The sequence below is a fragment of the Gymnoscopelus microlampas genome (assembly GCF_963454915.1).
Source record: "Gymnoscopelus microlampas genome assembly, chromosome: 18".
NCBI classification, from domain to species: Eukaryota; Metazoa; Chordata; class Actinopteri; order Myctophiformes; family Myctophidae; genus Gymnoscopelus; species Gymnoscopelus microlampas.
Genome location: NC_139955.1, coordinates 30077726 through 30093285, shown reverse-complemented (window position 1 = coordinate 30093285; position 15560 = coordinate 30077726). Strand labels below are relative to the sequence as shown.

Genomic DNA, 15560 nt, shown 5'->3' with positions numbered 1-15560 from the left:
CCACCATTCAACATTGCTTTATGCCAGTTATTCTTTGTGTTCCAGAATACCTGTTACTTTTTTGTTCTATTTTCTTTGTATCCTTGAGTTGCTTTTTTTTGTATGAATATAAAGGAGAGAGATGAGCTTAAGATTTTCACTGTTATGATACTTTTTTTTTTTGCTCTTCTAAACAGCAGTAAGCCACTTTGGCTGCCATCAGTGTTTGATCTGTGTGACTGTTAAGTTGAACTGGTTTCTACTTAAGCATTTGCATATAAAAGCAAGATGTGAACCGGCATGCCACAAAGAAAATTTCATTTACATTGCTAGAATGTAACATTAAACAGCAAAACATTGATAAAGCACCTGGTGTAAAAGGAGTTTCAGGTTAAATGTCATCCGATCTCTTCAGAGTAACGTTTTGACAATGTTTTGCTCTTTCTTTCTTTAGTTATTGTAGTACTCCTTTATAACACTGTCCCACGACACAATTATTATCAAGAATCTGCTTTACTTTCTAACGTTTTCTGTATAGTGGGCCTTTGCTTTGTTTTATTTTCTCTCTCCTTTATGAAGTTATTGCTTGAAGCAATTACGGAGATGAAAAAAGATTCTTGTGCATTCAGTAGTGATGAATTAGAATTCTATTTTGACTAGTGAAATGAAAATAAAAATTTGAGATGGAAAAAAGGTGATATCTGCTGTGCGATGCAACAGAGCCATTTGTCTACGTATACATGATGCCAGTTAATTCCTATCTATCACCTATGTTTCTCCATTTATGGGTCAAAAACTAAAAGTGGGTTCACAGATGTTTTCTATATACATTAGAAAACGTGTCTTGGTTGAAATATTGAGCAAATTCACTAATGATGTTGGGGAGAGCAACACATAACCTCATCCATCCTCAAACACTGGCCTGTTTTGAACTATGTCTGATTCCTCCAGCCTACCTATGATATCTAGAGCCCATTGATGGTTTTCAACTGGTCCTGGGGACCAATGCTGCTATGAGTTTTATATTGTCAATAGTTAATCACAGTCACTTGATATTTCAAGTCTTAACTAGTCCCTGACCAGACAGCTAGAATGAAACCCAACAACAGGAACTGATTGAAGTCCAGGGCCACTGTTCTGTACTGGCCAGGCCTCTGGAAGGAGTTTTTACCAGGACCCATGGATCCACTTTTAACATGAAAAAAGTTAAATGAAAAGCATTCTTCCCTATTATGAAGTTGAAATTGTACACATGCTCCTATTTTCTGTTGGTATAGCATGGGTTTAAGTTTGCATACTAAAATAGTGCCACCCACTGCAAATCCAACCCTGTCAATTTGGTTCCATTTAGTAGTACCTGTTGCAGATATTGTCCGTCAGTATTTCTGTTAATGTCCCTCTACTATATTTGTCATTATGGAAAGGTAGTCATTCAATGTTCACCCGCTGACTGGATATAATGTACCCGGAGAAGCATCAATGGTGAGACTGCAGTTCTGACTGTGGTCCACTGTACAATGATGTATTGTAAACGTAATAAAATGAGGTTGTGGCACCCTATTGGTCCTTTTGTTCAAAAATTTTTTTTTATCTTATTTTGTGTGTGTGTGTGTGTGTGTGTGTGTGTGTGTGTGTGTGTGTGTGTGTGTGTGTGTGTGTGTGTGTGTGTGTGTGTGTGTGTGTGTGTGTGTGTGTGTGTGTGTGTGTGTGTGTGTGTGTGTGTGTGTGTGTGTGTGTGTGTGTGTGTGTGTTAAAGTGTGTATATATATATGTGTTAAAGTGTAAAGTTAGTAATCATTGCTTTAGTGTTGTTTACTCAGTAATGGGAGTCTCTCTGTCTCCAACTCTTTAGTAAACAGAAAATACAATTAGTAGGGATACCAATTTCCTCCAGTTAGGAGAGAGGATACTAACCTGGCTCCGCCAAATGGAAGAGAGGATACAGGATAAAGTTGAATTGTAAATTGTAAATGAAGAAATTGAAGCTGATAAATGGGTTCTCTCCTGATTAGATTAAATTTGTTACCCACCTGAGATGACGAGACCACTGTTATACACAAATAGCAAACACCATTTTTTTTCTAAACAAAAAAACAAACAAGTTTTATTTCAAAACATCACAGCACCTTCCTTTAAGTGAACATTAACAAACGTTTTCAAAACAATAAAAAAAATAGTCGATCTACAAGCTCACGACACATTGTGAGCTTGTAGATAGGCTACTTCTGAAAATGTATGAACAGGGCTTATGTTGTTAAATACATTAAAATACTTTTTTTTTTACAAAAGATCGGTCAAACATTAGTGGTCTAGGACTCTCCAAAATCAGGATCGAACCCATGTGGCATTGGTCAGACTATTTTTTTCGTTTTTTTGCAGATCACACACACCTTGCAGATGAGCCTTGGAATGAGCAGCAGCACCAGGATACAGTCGTGGTCTCCTCCATGGCGGAGGAAGGACTCAGGCATGAAGGCGGTGAGGAGGGACACCTGGCGGTTAGCCTGGCCCACCTCCATCTTCCTCAGTTCCATCTCGATGGCCTGGAAGACACACAGTCACGGTTGGGTATAGAAATTAGGAACCATATCCAAACTGCCAGGTACCCATGAAAAACTTAAACTTTTATTAATGTAAAACTTTTAAACTAAATGTCCATTGATGCCATTAACAAGAATTATGATCACGTAAGCCTAGTGCTCAGTTAAACTGGATACAACCTTTTCCAATCCATTTCTTTCCAGTATGGCTTGGCTTGAGTTTTGTGGTAGTGGTACCAAAGTGTCACTTTAGACATTTTATTGTCATTGGATTGATTAAAATCCCCATCAACTCCCAATCAGATTCCTATCATTCTGACATTCGTCTCAGCCGTACCTTGGCATAAGCTTTGGTCTCTGCAAACTTTATCTTGAAATCAAACATCTCTGCAGGAGGATGCAGCAGGACCTGCTCAGCTCTCTGTTGGTCTCCTGGTGCACAGGGAAAAGCACACACAGACAGCAGTGAGCAATGTGCATTTACTGACGACCTACTGATAATCATAGCAGCTCACTTCTCATTCCTGTGTGTGTGTGTGTGTGTGTGTGTGTGTGTGTGTGTGTGTGTGTGTGTGTGTGTGTGTGTGTGTGTGTGTGTGTGTGTGTGTTTATGAATATACTTGAGGGCCGCGTGTCCTCATAAGTATAGTAGAAATTGACCTTGTGAAGGCCATTTTCCTGGACACCAGAGAATTTGTTAACAAAGACTTTTAGAGCCAAGGTTACAATTGGGAAAAGATTCAGGTTGGGGTCAGAATTAGGATTTAGATAGGATTAGCGGAGGACTTCTTCGCCGGGACTTCAGTAAAATGTTTTCAGTCAAGGCGTCTTGACATAAAAAAACAGATTAAAGATTTTTTGCATTCGCCATCTTCATTTGAAAGAAAGTCTGTTTTTAAGGGTTTTGCTTTGTTTAAATGGATGTCTAAGACTAAGTTATATTGTGGATTATATTTTGGGAATTGTATGTTCACTAGGCTATGCATGGCAGGGGCGTCCATATCCCTGAGTCCGTCCACTTTAGACCGCATACCAAAGTGTTGATTCTAAAAGCTCCTATTTTGTCTATTATCTATTGTCTATTTATTTGTTTTTTATCTCTATTTTAAGTTACCCTTATATGGGCTGTTTGGTTTTTTATCCAATTAAGTTTTTCACTTTAGCTTCTTTATATTTAAATATCCCGTTCCTAACTTTTATTTATTTCAATTTTTAAGGAGTTAGGTTTCTTTCTGAACTCCAGTTTCACTTTTAAGTTTATTTTTATTTTACTTCTAGAATTAAAATACATCAGGTTACCCTTATTTATTTTAATTCTAGTTAACTTTATCTTTTTTTCATTATTCCCTTGAATGGTTTAAATCTAATTTGAGGGAAAGTATAACTTTGAGTTCCCTTCTGTGTATATATCCCAATGGGCTGTGATTACTATATTCTTAAAAGTTTAGTTTGTTTGAACTGGATTTAATTTGTGTTTTTTTCTTCCATTTAAGTCTTTCAGTTTAATTCTATCTATTTTAAGTGGATAGGTTCACGTGAGCTATTCTGGACCTATTCATTGGGGACTGTTCTAACTATTTTATCTTAGGTTAGTTTGGTTTTGACTTGAACTGCTTTTAGGTCTACTTAGTTATATTTATTTTGTATCACTGTAGTTTTATAAGTCCTAAAGATCTTTGCATTGATAGGCAAAGTTCATTTTGGTGTAATCTTTCCAATTGCTCTAATTTTCCCTCCCCTTTCTCCCTTTGAAGGGTTGAGTGGGCTGTTCTTAATAGAGGGGAGTTCCCTTTACACCTGTGGGTGTGAAGTTCTGTTTGCCAGTAAGGGCACTTTAGGTTATAGGGGGGGTTTGAGAGGTGTGCCAATTGAGTTGACCCAGTAATCATTTCCCTCTGATTACCTTAAGTGGTCCCCAGTCTTTGATAACCTCTAATGGTTCTCCTCCACTGAGTTCACCTGCCTAATCACCCTCCACTCAGGTTAGGGTTAGTGACATGCGCCACAATACCGGCGCAAGGATCCAACCGACCGACATCGATCGCAGCGTAGCGTGACGGCGCATAGTGTACTGACATTCGCCACAATACCGGCGCAAGGATCCAACCGACCGACGACGATCGCAGCGTATCGTGACAGCGCGTACTGACATGCGCCACAATACCGGCGCAAGGACCCGACCGACGACGATCGCAGCGTATCGTGACAGCGCATACTGTACTGACATGCGCCACAATACCAGCGCAATGATCCAACCGACCGACGACGATCGCAGCGTAGCGTGACGGCGCATACTGTACTGACATGCGCCACAATACCGGCGCAAGGATCCAACCGACCGACGTCGATCGCAGCGTAGCGTGACGGCGCATACTGTACTGACATGCGCTACAATACCGGCGCAAGGACCCGACCGATGACGATCGCAGCGTAGCGTGACGGCAAATACTGTACCGACATGCGCCACAATACCGGCGCAAGGACCCGACCTACGACGATCGCAGCGTATCGTGACGGCGCATACTGTACTGACATGCGCCACAATACCAGCGCAATGATCCAACCGACCGACGACGATCGCAGCGTAGCGTGACGGCGCATACTGTACTGACATGCGCCACAATACCGGCGCAAGGATCCAACCGACCGACGTCGATCGCAGCGTAGCGTGACGGCGCATACTGTACTGACATGCGCCACAATACCAGCGCAATGATCCAACCGACCGACGACGATCGCAGCGTAGCGTGACGGCGCATACTGTACTGACATTCGCCACAATACCGGTGCAAGGATCCAACCGACCGACGACGATAGCAGCGTATCGTGACGGCACATACTGTACTGACATGCGCCACAATACCGGCGCAAGGACCCGACCGACGACGATCGCAGCGTATCGTGACAGCGCATACTGTACTGACATGCGCCACAATACCAGCGCAATGATCCAACCGACCGACGACGATCGCAGCGTAGCGTGACGGCGCATACTGTACTGACATGCGCCACAATACCGGCGCAAGGATCCAACCGACCGACGTCGATCGCAGCGTAGCGTGACGGCGCATACTGTACTGACATGCGCTACAATACCGGCGCAAGGACCCGACCGATGAAGATCGCAGCGTAGCGTGACGGCAAATACTGTACCGACATGCGCCAAAATACCGGCGCAAGGACCCGACCGACGACGATCGCAGCGATCGGAGCGGAGCAGAGCGTCTCAGAGCGGAGCGGAGCAGAGCGTCTCAGAGCGGAGCGGAGCAGAGCGTCTCAGAGCAGAGCGGAGCAGAGCGTCTCAGAGCGGAGCGTCTCAGAGCGGAGCGGAGCAGAGCGTCTCAGAGCAGAGCGGAGCAGAGCGTCTCAGAGCGGAGCGTCTCAGAGCGGAGCGGAGCAGAGCGTCTCAGAGCGGAGCGTCTCAGAGCAGAGCGTCTCAGAGCAGAGCGTCTCAGAGCGGAGCGGAGCAGAGCGTCTCAGAGCGGAGCAGAGCATAGCGTCTCAGAGCAGAGCAGTCTCAGAGCGGAGCGTCTCAGAGCAGAGCGTCTCAGAGCGTCTCAGAGCGGAGCGTCTCAGAGCGTCTCAGAGCAGAGCGTCTCAGAGCGGAGCGTCTCAGAGCAGAGCGTCTCAGAGCGGAGCGGAGCAGAGCGGAGCGTCTCAGAGCAGAGCGTCTCAGAGCGGAGCGTCTCAGAGCGGAGCGTCTCAGAGCGGAGCGTCTCAGAGCGGAGCGGAGCGGAGCGTCTCAGAGCGGAGCGTCTCAGAGCGGAGCGTCTCAGAGCGGAGCGGAGCAGAGCGTCTCAGAGCAGAGCGGAGCGTCTCAGAGCGGAGCAGAGCGTCTCAGAGCAGAGCGTCTCAGAGCGGAGCGGAGCAGAGCGTCTCAGAGCGGAACACTCTCAGAGCGGAGCGTCTCAGAGCGGAGCGGAGCAGAGCGTCTCAGAGCAGAGCGGAGCAGAGCGGAGCAGAGCAGAGCGTCTCAGAGCGGAGCGGAGCAGAGCGTCTCAGAGCGGAGCGGAGCAGAGCGTCTCAGAGCGGAGCACTCTCAGAGCGGAGCGTCTCAGAGCAGAGCGTCTCAGAGCAGAGCGGAGCAGAGCAGAGCGGAGCAGAGCGGAGCGGAGCAGTCTCAGAGCGGAGCGTCTCAGAGCAGAGCGTCTCAGAGCGGAGCAGAGCGGAGCGTCTCAGAGCGGAGCGGAGCAGAGCGTCTCAGAGCGGAGCGTCTCATAGCAGAGCGTCTCAGAGCGGAGCGGAGCAGAGCGGAGCGTCTCAGAGCGGAGCATCTCAGAGTGGAGCGGAGCAGAGCGTCTCAGAGCGGAGCGGAGCAGAGCGTCTCAGAGCGGAGCGTCTCAGAGCGGAGCGGAGCAGAGCGTCTCAGAGCGGAGCAGTCTCAGAGCGGAGCAGAGCAGAGCGTCTCAAAGCAGAGCGGAGCGTCTCAAAAACGGAGCAGAGCAGAGCGTCTCAGAGCAGAGCGTCTCAGAGCGGAGCGGATCAGAGCGTCTCAGAGCGGAGCACTCTCAGAGCGGAGCGTCTCAGAGCAGAGCGTCTCAGAGCAGAGCGTCTCAGAGCAGAGCGTCTCAGAGCGGAGCGGATCAGAGCGTCTCAGAGCGGAGCACTCTCAGAGCGGAGCGTCTCAGAGCAGAGCGTCTCAGAGCAGAGCGTCTCAGAGCAGAGCGTCTCAGAGCGGAGCGTCTCAGAGCGGAGCGTCTCAGAGCGTCTCAGAGCAGAGCGTCTCAGAGCGGAGCAGAGCATCTCAGAGCGGAGCGGAGCAGAGCGTCTCAGAGCAGAGCGGAGCATCTCAGAGCGGAGCGGAGCAGAGCGTCTCAGAGCGGAGCGGAGCAGAGCGTCTCAGAGCAGAGCGTCTCAGAGCGGAGCGGAGCAGAGCGTCTCAGAGCGGAGCACTCTCAGAGCGGAGCGTCTCAGAGCAGAGCGTCTCAGAGCGGAGCGTCTCAGAGCGGAGCGTCTCAGAGCGGAGCGGAGCAGAGCGTCTCAGAGCAGAGCGGAGCAGAGCGTCTCAGAGCGGAGCGGAGCAGTCTCAGAGCGGAGCGTCTCAGAGCAGAGCGTCTCAGAGCAGAGCGTCTCAGAGAGGAGCAGAGCGGAGCGTCTCAGAGCGGAGCGGAGCAGAGCGTCTCAGAGCAGAGCGGAGCAGAGCGTCTCAGAGCAGAGCGTCTCAGAGCGGAGCGGAGCAGAGCGGAGCGGAGCAGAGCGGAGCGTCTCAGAGCGGAGCATCTCAGAGTGGAGCGGAGCAGAGCGTCTCAGAGCAGAGCGTCTCAGAGCGGAGCGGAGCAGAGCGTCTCAGAGCGGAGCGTCTCAGAGCGGAGCGGAGCAGAGCGTCTCAGAGCGGAGCGTCTCAGAGCGGAGCGTCTCAGAGCGGAGCAGAGCGGAGCGGAGTAGAGCGTCTCAGAGCGGAGCGGAGCAGAGCGTCTCAGAGCGGAGCGTCTCAGAGCAGAGCGTCTCAGAGCGGAGCGTCTCAGAGCGGAGCGGAGCAGAGCGTCTCAGAGCGGAGCGTCTCAGAGCGGAGCGGAGCATCTCAGAGCGGAGCGGAGCAGAGCGTCTCAGAGCGGAGCAGAGCGTCTCAGAGCAGAGCGGAGCATCTCAGAGCAGAGCGTCTCAGAGCGGAGCGGAGCAGAGCGTCTCAGAGCAGAGCGGAGCGTCTCAGAGCGGAGCGGAGCGGAGCAGAGCGTCTCAGAGCAGAGCGTCTCAGAGCGGAGCGGAGCAGAGCGTCTCAGAGCGGAGCACTCTCAGAGCGGAGCGTCTCAGAGCAGAGCGTCTCAGAGCGGAGCGTCTCAGAGCGGAGCGTCTCAGAGCGGAGCGGAGCAGAGCGTCTCAGAGCGGAGCGTCTCAGAGCGGAGCGTCTCAGAGCGGAGCGGAGCGGAGCGTCTCAGAGCGGAGCGTCTCAGAGCGGAGCGGAGCATCTCAGAGCGGAGCGGAGCGTCTCAGAGCAGAGCGGAGCATCTCAGAGCGGAGCGGAGCAGAGCGTCTCAGAGCGGAGCGGAGCAGAGCGTCTCAGAGCAGAGCGGAGCGTCTCAGAGCGGAGCGGAGCAGAGCGTCTCAGAGCAGAGCGTCTCAGAGCAGAGCGGAGCGTCTCAGAGCGGAGCGGAGCAGAGCGTCTCAGAGCAGAGCGTCTCAGAGCAGAGCGTCTCAGAGCGGAGCGGAGCGTCTCAGAGCGGAGCATCTCAGAGTGGAGCGGAGCAGAGCGTCTCAGAGCGGAGCGGAGCAGAGCGTCTCAGAGCGGAGCGTCTCAGAGCGGAGCGGAGCAGAGCGTCTCAGAGCGGAGCGTCTCAGAGCGGAGCGGAGCAGAGCAGAGCGTCTCAGAGCAGAGCGTCTCAGAGCGGAGCGTCTCGGAGCGTCTCAGAGCGGAGCGTCTCAGAGCAGAGCGTCTCAGAGCAGAGCGTCTCAGAGCGGAGCGGAGCAGAGCGTCTCAGAGCGGAGCGTCTCAAAGCGGAGCGTCTCAGAGCGGAGCGGAGCAGAGCGTCTCAGAGCGGAGCGGAGCAGAGCGTCTCAGAGCAGAGCGGAGCATCTCAGAGCGGAGCGGAGCAGAGCGTCTCAGAGCGGAGCGGAGCAGAGCGGAGCGTCTCAGAGCGGAACGGAGCAGAGCGTCTCAGAGCGGAGCACTCTCAGAGCGGAGCGGAGCAGAGCAGAGCGTCTCAGAGCAGAGCGTCTCAGAGCGGAGCGTCTCAGAGCGGAGCGTCTCAGAGCGGAGCGGAGCGGAGCAGAGCGGAGCGGAGCGTCTCAGAGCGGAGCGGAGCAGAGCGTCTCAGAGCGGAGCGTCTCAGAGCAGAGCGTCTCAGAGCAGAGCGTCTCAGAGCGGAGCGGAGCAGAGCGTCTCAGAGCGGAGCGTCTCAGAGCGGAGCGGAGCAGAGCGTCTCAGAGCAGAGCGGAGCATCTCAGAGCGGAGCGGAGCAGAGCGTCTCAGAGCGGAGCGGTCTCAGAGCGGAGCACTCTCAGAGCGGAGCGTCTCAGAGCAGAGCGTCTCAGAGCAGAGCGTTTCAGAGCGGAGCGTCTCAGAGCGGAGCGTCTCGAGCAGAGCGTCTCAGAGCGGAGCGTCTCAGAGCGGAGCGTCTCAGAGCGGAGCGTCTCAGAGCGTCTCAGAGCGGAGCGTCTCAGAGCGGAGCGGAGCATCTCAGAGCGGAACGGAGCAGAGCGTCTCAGAGCGGAGCGTCTCAGAGCGGAGCGGAGCGTCTCAGAGCGGAGCATCTCAGAGCGGAGCGTCTCAGAGCGGAGCAGAGCGTCTCAGAGCAGAGCGGAGCGTCTCAGAGCGGAGCGTCTCAGAGCAGAGCATCTCAGAGCGGAGCAGTCTCAGAGCGGAGCGGAGCGTCTCAGAGCGGAGCGTCTCAGAGCGGAGCAGAGCGTCTCAGAGCGGAGCAGAGCGTCTCAGAGCGGAGCAGAGCAGAGCGTCTCAGAGCGGAGCGTCTCAGAGCGGAGCAGAGCAGAGCGGAGCAGAGCGGAGCAGTCTCAGAGCAGAGCGTCTCAGAGCGGAGCGTCTCAGAGCGGAGCGTCTCAGAGCGGAGCGTCTCAGAGCGGAGCGGAGCAGAGCGTCTCAGAGCAGAGCGTCTCAGAGCGGAGCGGAGCAGAGCGTCTCAGAGCGGAGCGGAGCATCTCAGAGCGGAGCGGAGCAGAGCGTCTCAGAGCAGAGTGTCTCAGAGCGGAGCGTCTCAGAGCGGAGCGGAGCAGAGCAGAGCGTCTCAGAGCAGAAAGTCTCAGAGCGGAGCGTCTCAGAGCGGAGCGGAGCAGAGCGGAGCGGAGCACTCTCAGAGCGGAGCGTCTCAGAGCAGAGCGTCTCAGAGCGGAGCAGAGCGTCTCAGAGCAGCATCTCAGAGCGGAACGGAGCAGAGCGTCTCAGAGTGGAGCATCTCAGAGCGGAGCGGAGCGTCTCAGAGCGGAGCGGAGCAGAGCGTCTCAGAGCGGAGCAGTCTCAGAGCAGAGCGTCTCAGAGCAGAGCGGAGCAGAGCGTCTCAGAGCGGAGCGTCTCAGAGCGGAGCGGAGCATCTCAGAGCGGAACGGAGCAGAGCGTCTCAGAGTGGAGCATCTCAGAGCGGAGCGGAGCGTCTCAGAGCGGAGCGGAGCGTCTCAGAGCGGAGCGGAGCGTCTCAGAGCGGAGCATCTCAGAGCGGAGCGGAGCGTCTCAGAGCGGAGCAGAGCGTCTCAGAGCAGAGCGTCTCAGAGCAGAGCGGAGCGTCTCAGAGCGGAGCGTCTCAGAGCAGAGCGTCTCAGAGCGGAGCAGTCTCAGAGCGGAGCGGAGCGTCTCAGAGCGGAGCGTCTCAGAGCGGAGCAGAGCGGAGCAGAGCGGAGCAGAGCGTCTCAGAGCGGAGCAGAGCAGAGCGTCTCAGAGCGGAGCGTCTCAGAGCGGAGCAGAGCAGAGCGTCTCAGAGCGGAGCAGTCTCAGAGCAGAGCGTCTCAGAGCGGAGCGTCTCAGAGCGGAGCGTCTCAGAGCGGAGCGGAGCAGAGCGTCTCAGAGCAGAGCGTCTCAGAGCGGAGCGGAGCAGAGCGTCTCAGAGCGGAGCGGAGCATCTCAGAGCTGAGTGTCTCAGAGCGGAGCGTCTCAGAGCGGATTAGAGCAGAGCGTCTCAGAGCAGAAAGTCTCAGATTGGAGCGTCTCAGAGCGGAGCGGAGCAGAGCGGAGCGGAGCAGAGCGTCTCAGAGCGGAGCAGAGCAGAGCAGAGCGTCTCAGAGCAGAGCGTCTCAGAGCGGAGCGTCTCAGAGCAGAGCGTCTCAGAGCGGAGCGGAGCATCTCAGAGCGGAACGGAGCAGAGCGGAGAATCTCAGAGCAAAGCGGAGCGTCTGAGAGCGGAGCGTCTCAGAGCAGAGCGTCTCAGAGCGGAGCGGAGCAGAGCGGAGCGGAGCAGAGCGTCTCAGAGCAGAGCGGAGCGGAGCGTCTCAGAGCGGAGCAGTCTCAGAGCGGAGCGTCTCAGAGCAGAGCGTCTAAGAGCGGAGCAGTCTCAGAGCAGAGCGTCTCAGAGCGGAGCGTCTCAGAGCGGAGCGTCTCAGAGCAGAGCGTCTCAGAGCGGAGCGTCTCAGAGCGTCTCAGAGCAGAGTGTCTCAGAGCGGAGCGTCTCAGAGCGGAGCGGAGCAGAGCGTCTCAGAGTGGAGCGGAGCAGAGCGTCTCAGAGCAGAGCGGAGCGTCTCAGAGCGTCTCAGAGCAGAGCAGTCTCAGAGCAGAGCGTCTCAGAGTGGAGCGGAGCAGAGCGTCTCAGAGCGGAGCGGAGCAGAGCGTCTCAGAGCAGAACGGAGCATCTCAGAGCGGAGCGGAGCAGAGCGTCTCAGAGCGGAGCGGTCTCAGAGCGGAGCACTCTCAGAGCGGAGCGTCTCAGAGCAGAGCGTCTCAGAGCAGAGCGTCTCAGAGCGGAGCGGAGCAGAGCGTCTCGAGCAGAGCGTCTCAGAGCGGAGCGTCTCAGAGCGGAGCGTCTCAGAGCGTCTCAGAGCGGAGCGGAGCATCTCAGAGCGGAACGGAGCAGAGCGTCTCAGAGCGGAGCGTCTCAGAGCGGAGCGGAGCGTCTCAGAGCGGAGCATCTCAGAGCGGAGCGGAGCGTCTCAGAGCGGAGCAGAGCGTCTCAGAGCAGAGCGTCTCAGAGCGGAGCGTCTCAGAGCGGAGCGTCTCAGAGCGTCTCAGAGCGGAGCAGTCTCAGAGCGGAGCGTCTCAGAGCGGAGCGGAGCAGAGCATCTCAGAGCGGAGCGGAGCAGAGCGTCTCAGAGCGGAGCGTCTCAGAGCGGAGAGTCTCAGAGCGGAGAGTCTCAGAGCGGAGCGGAGCGGAGCAGAGCATCTCAGAGCGGAGCGGAGCAGAGCGTCTCAGAGCGGAGCGTCTCAGAGCGGAGAGTCTCAGAGCGGAGCGGAGCGGAGCAGAGCGGAGCGGAGCGTCTCAGAGCGGAGCGGAGCAGAGCGTCTCAGAGCGGAGCGTCTCAGAGCAGAGCGTCTCAGAGCAGAGCGTCTCAGAGCGGAGCGGAGCAGAGCGTCTCAGAGCGGAGCGTCTCAGAGCGGAGCGTCTCAGAGCGGAGCGGAGCAGAGCGTCTCAGAACAGAGCGGAGCATCTCAGAGCGGAGCGGAGCAGAGCGTCTCAGAGCGGAGCGGTCTCAGAGCGGAGCACTCTCAGAGCGGAGCGTCTCAGAGCGGAGCGTCTCAGAGCGGAGCGGAGCAGAGCGTCTCGAGCGGAGCGTCTCAGAGTGGAGCGTCTCAGAGCGTCTCAGAGCGGAGCGGAGCATCTCAGAGCGGAACGGAGCAGAGCGTCTCAGAGTGGAGCATCTCAGAGCGGAGCGGAGCGTCTCAGAGCGGAGCGTCTCAGAGCGGAGCATCTCAGAGCGGAGCGGAGCGTCTCAGAGCGGAGCAGAGCGTCTCAGAGCAGAGCGTCTCAGAGCGGAGCGTCTCAGAGCGGAGCGGAGCAGAGCGTCTCAGAGCGGAGCGTCTCAGAGCGGAGCGGAGCAGAGCGTCTCAGAGCGGAGCGGAGCAGAGCGTCTCAGAGCATCTCAGAGCGGAGCGGAGCAGAGCGTCTCAGAGCGGAGCGGAGCAGAGCGTCTCAGAGCAGAGCGGAGCGTCTCAGAGCGGAGCGGAGCAGAGCGTCTCAGAGCGGAGCACTCTCAGAGCGGAGCGGAGCAGAGCAGAGCGTCTCAGAGCAGAGCGTCTCAGAGCGGAGCGTCTCAGAGCGGAGCGTCTCAGAGCGGAGCGGAGCGGAGCGGAGCGTAGCGTCTCAGAGCGGAGCGGAGCGGAGCGTCTCAGAGCGGAGCGTCTCAGAGCAGAGCGTCTCAGAGCAGAGCGTCTCAGAGCGGAGCGGAGCAGAGCGTCTCAGAGCGGAGCGTCTCAGAGCGGAGCGGAGCAGAGCGTCTCAGAGCAGAACGGAGCATCTCAGAGCGGAGCGGAGCAGAGCGTCTCAGAGCGGAGCGGTCTCAGAGCGGAGCACTCTCAGAGCGGAGCGTCTCAGAGCAGAGCGTCTCAGAGCAGAGCGTCTCAGAGCGGAGCGGAGCAGAGCGTCTCGAGCAGAGCGTCTCAGAGCGGAGCGTCTCAGAGCGTCTCAGAGCGGAGCGGAGCATCTCAGAGCGGAACGGAGCAGAGCGTCTCAGAGCGGAGCGTCTCAGAGCGGAGCGGAGCGTCTCAGAGCGGAGCGGAGCGTCTCAGAGCGGAGCATCTCAGAGCGGAGCGGAGCGTCTCAGAGCGGAGCAGAGCGTCTCAGAGCAGAGCGTCTCAGAGCAGAGCGGAGCGTCTCAGAGCGGAGCGTCTCAGAGCGTCTCAGAGCGGAGCAGTCTCAGAGCGGAGCGGAGCGTCTCAGAGCGGAGCGTCTCAGAGCGTCTCAGAGCGGAGCAGAGCGTCTCAGAGCGGAGCAGAGCGTCTCAGAGCGGAGCAGAGCAGAGCGTCTCAGAGCGGAGCGTCTCAGAGCGGAGCAGAGCAGAGCGGAGCAGAGCAGAGCGTCTCAGAGCGGAGCAGTCTCAGAGCAGAGCGTCTCAGAGCGGAGCGTCTCAGAGCGGAGCGTCTCAGAGCGGAGCGTCTCAGAGCGGAGCGGAGCAGAGCGTCTCAGAGCAGAGCGTCTCAGAGCGGAGCGGAGCAGAGCGTCTCAGAGCGGAGCGGAGCATCTCAGAGCGGAGCGGAGTAGAGCGTCTCAGAGCAGAGTGTCTCAGAGCGGAGCGTCTCAGAGCGGAGCGGAGCAGAGCAGAGCGTCTCAGAGCAGAGCGTCTCAGAGCAGAAAGTCTCAGAGCGGAGCGTCTCAGAGCGGAGCGGAGCAGAGCGGAGCGGAGCAGAGCGTCTCAGAGCGGAGCGGAGCATCTCAGAGCGGAACGGAGCAGAGCGTCTCAGAGCGGAGCGGAGCAGAGCGTCTCAGAGCGGAGCAGTCTCAGAGCGGAGCGTCTCAGAGCGGAGCGTCTCAGAGCGGAGCGTCTCAGAGCGGAGCGTCTCAGAGCGGAGCGGAGCAGAGCGTCTCAGAGCGGAGCGGAGCGTCTCAGAGCGGAGCGGAGCGTCTCAGAGCGGAGCGTCTCAGAGCAGAGCGGAGCAGAGCGTCTCAGAGCGGAGCGTCTCAGAGCGGAGCGGAGCAGAGCGTCTCAGAGCGGAGCGGAGCAGAGCGTCTCAGAGCAGAGCGGAGCGTCTCAGAGCGGAGCAGAGCGTCTCAGAGCAGAGCGTCTCAGAGCGGAGCGGAGCAGAGCGTCTCAGAGCGGAGCACTCTCAGAGCGGAGCGTCTCAGAGCGGAGCGGAGCAGAGCGTCTCAGAGCAGAGCGGAGCGTCTCAGAGCGGAGCGGAGCAGAGCGTCTCAGAGCGGAGCGGAGCAGAGCGTCTCAGAGCGGAGCACTCTCAGAGCGGAGCGTCTCAGAGCAGAGCGTCTCAGAGCAGAGCGTCTCAGAGCAGAGCGGAGCAGAGCGGAGCAGAGCGGAGCGGAGCAGTCTCAGAGCGGAGCGTCTCAGAGCAGAGCGTCTCAGAGCGGAGCGGAGCAGAGCGTCTCAGAGCGGAGCGTCTCAGAGCGGAGCGTCTCAGAGCGGAGCGGAGCAGAGCGGAGCGTCTCAGAGCGGAGCATCTCAGAGTGGAGCGGAGCAGAGCGTCTCAGAGCGGAGCGTCTCAGAGCGGAGCGGAGCAGAGCGTCTCAGAGCGGAGCAGTCTCAGAGCGGAGCGGAGCAGAGCAGAGCGTCTCAGAGCAGAGCGGAGCGTCTCAAAAACGGAGCGGAGCAGAGCGTCTCAGAGCAGAGCGTCTCAGAGCGGAGCGGATCAGAGCGTCTCAGAGCGGAGCACTCTCAGAGCGGAGCGTCTCAGAGCAGAGCGTCTCAGAGCAGAGCGTCTCAGAGCGGAGCGGATCAGAGCGTCTCAGAGCGGAGCACTCTCAGAGCGGAGCGTCTCAGAGCAGAGCGTCTCAGAGCAGAGCGTCTCAGAGCGGAGCGTCTCAGAGCGGAGCGTCTCAGAGCGGAGCGTCTCAGAGCGGAGCGTCTCAGAGCGGAGCGGAGCAGAGCGTCTCAGAGCGGAGCGGAGCATCTCAGAGCGGAGCGGAGTAGAGCGTCTCAGAGCAGAGTGTCTCAGAGCGGAGCGTCTCAGAGCGGAGCGGAGCAGAGCAGAGCGTCTCAGAGCAGAAAGTCTCAGAGCGGAGCGTC

General features: G+C 56.6%; 1 pseudogene across 1 annotated transcript in view; it reads right to left on the bottom strand.

Moving 5' to 3' along the window:
• Positions 1-2829: 2829 nt before the first annotated feature.
• LOC311034012 (dynactin subunit 1-like) overlaps positions 2830-15560 on the bottom strand; it is a 128190-nt pseudogene continuing 115459 nt past the window's right edge. The window contains exons 12-13 of the transcript in view: positions 3140-3197; positions 2830-2951 (exon numbers count right to left, since the gene is read on the bottom strand). The product of the transcript in view is annotated as a dynactin subunit 1-like (transcript). The remainder of the gene's footprint in view (positions 2952-3139; positions 3198-15560) is intronic.